We start from the raw sequence: 2826 nt of genomic DNA, 5'->3' as shown, positions 1-2826 counted from the left end.
CAATCATGGTGGCAGGCTTCAGTCCTTTTATGGAACCCAAAACTCTGCCTGGATTATGGATGCTAACCACTGGGCAAGACAGTGCCTTTCCACTGCTAGAGATCAGCCTGAACTATGGACAAAGAAGACACCTAGAGAATTAATGGTCTCACATTGCCCAAGACAAGGTGAGGTCAGTCTCTCCCATGTTCATCCCCAAAATGGTTTCTCAAATTTGCTGAGCCTGGCAGCTGAAGACTGATACTGCACTGGGACTTATACCCCAATGAAGCCATCAACATCACAGGAGGCTAATGGGGTGGCCATCTGCATAATGGGTAAGCCTCTGTTATTTTAAATACTTCCTGCTATAATTTATCCTTCTTGGGGCTCTGGTGTGTTTGAGGACTAGACATAATAATTAGAAATAATAATAATAGTAATAATAATATTTTTTATTTGCTAATTTTTCACAAGCTGCTTGTGGTACAGTAGCCTGGAAATAAAGATGAAGAGGCCAAGATCTGCTCTTCTTCACAAGTGTGTTCTCAGCCACCACTGGAGAATTAGTCCCTATCTTTCAGTCTTATTGTCTCCCAATCACCTAGTCAGTCAATACCAAATTCAGTAGAATAAACCATAAACTAACCGGAGCTGTCATGATCTCCATCTGTGGCAACTCCTTCAGAGAAACATCTAGACATTATATAATTTAGTAATCTCTTAGGCATCTCTCAATACAAACTGCTAATCAAGATTAAACATATGAGCCTTCAAACTGCTTCCATAAAACAGAGAAAAAGCATGTTCCAAAGAAAATAAAAATGACTAATACATCTCAAATGTACAGAGGTAGAATATCAGTGTCAGATCACATACTTTATTATCTGTACTTAAATGCATTTGCTCTAGACACATTCAAAGCCACCTAAATGCTGGAGTCCAGGGTGGTCTCCATTGTCGCCCAGCACTACGAGCTCCTTCTGTTACCTAAGGGGAGTACCATCCTATGTTCCATTTCTGCAAGCAGAATTTACTGAGATCTTCATCAAACACTTCAGTTGAACATATATTATGTTCACGGCTGCTGTCAAGTAGAAAACAAAAACATTTGAGCTCAGGCTCTCACCTCAGGAGGATTACCATTGCGTAATTATGAGTATAATCTTTACAGCAGGACTTTGTCATTTTCAGATTGAATGTTCATTTTATCAGTTACTGTGATAAAACTTTATAACAGAGAAATTGGGAATTCTTCAGAATCATGTGTTTTGTGATGCTTTTTCGACAGTGTGTAGGGGTGAGATTAGGACTAAAGCGTTTTGCCCACAATGTAACCTCTCGCTTGCCAACATAAAGTAGTGTTTGCTGGTGCACTCTACTTTGTTAGCCACTCATTGGGGGATCAAAGGCGAAGTGTTGTGACTTCTGGGAGGAAGGTTCATGGCAATTCCTTCTGAATATCAAACATTGATTAAAAGTAACTTATTCAACTTTTCTCTAATATGAAGCTCATCAAATGAGTTGTCAGTTTATTCATTTGTTTCAAATGTAAGTGATCCAACACCAAGTATAGTTAACACTCTAGTCCATATTAGTTTATATATATTATACACTGTGTAAAAGTTATATACAATATGTACAGTATATAATCATATAATACATTATGTATGTATATATAATATATACATATTATGATGTGTATATATTATAAAGTATATATTACAAATTATATACTGTATACAATATATAATTTGAAATATATGTATCATATATTACATATTATTTATTATAACATATAATACATTATATTGTATATATTATACAATATAATTATATATAATTGTATACATATAATATGTATATTATATATATCATATACATACAAAATTATATTTAATCCTAGTTTTGGTATACAGGAGTAGACCCCTCTCTCTGCATTTTGCTTTTTAAAGTTTAGGATTATTTTCTTATATCTGAAAGTGTACATAATTAGCATATACAAGTTGATGAGTTTGGAAATTAGTATCTAATAATGAAACCAAACCTACTTATTCTAAACAAAATAATGCTGCTTTAATGTTTTTAATGAGATAAAAATATTTAACATAATATATACTTTATTATCATTTCATTTGTTCTTTCATAGTTTTATATATGCACACAATATTCTGATCATATATATCCCATATTATATCCCTAATCCCAATTACCTTATTCCAACTACCATTATATCCTTATTCCAACAACTACCATTGCATTCCTTCTTCTTACCAACTAGTTTCCCTCTTTTTTCCAGGTCTGTTGCATTTGTATAACTCACTCAGTTTTCTTACCATTACTTTCATGAATACATGTTGGGGGTCATTTAGTTGAGCACAAACAATCATCCAGGTGTTATATCATCAAATAACCGCCCTCCCCCCATATCTGGTGACCATTAACTGCCAATGCGTGTTCAAGGAGGAGAGGAGTGTAGCCTCCGAGATCTATCCTATAGTCATTGTGGAATGTTTAAGGGTCTAATCTTGTGTACCCTTATGCAGTAACCACTGCTACGGTGAGTTTGTCATTGCAGTGGCTGTACCATGTCTAAGGACAGCCTCTTTCAGCATGTTTCCCCACCCACTGGCCCTGACATCCTTTCTGCTCCTTTTCTAAAATGTATCTTAACCCTCAGAGGGTTTGATACACAGGTCTTGTATTGGGCTGAGCACTTGATAATCACTTCTTCTCAGTGCGTTATCACTTATGGATCTCTGCAACTGTCCAAAACAAATACAAGCTTCTCTGACCAAGGCTGAGCACAGAAGTAATCTGTGGATATAAATACAAATATTTAGAATA

Source organism: Psammomys obesus, unplaced genomic scaffold (assembly GCF_907164565.1).
Source record: "Psammomys obesus unplaced genomic scaffold, mPsaObe1.curated_primary_1811, whole genome shotgun sequence".
In the NCBI taxonomy this organism is placed as follows: domain Eukaryota; kingdom Metazoa; phylum Chordata; class Mammalia; order Rodentia; family Muridae; genus Psammomys; species Psammomys obesus.
The sequence above is the reverse complement of the archived record's forward strand: the minus strand, read 5'-3'. Positions refer to the sequence as shown.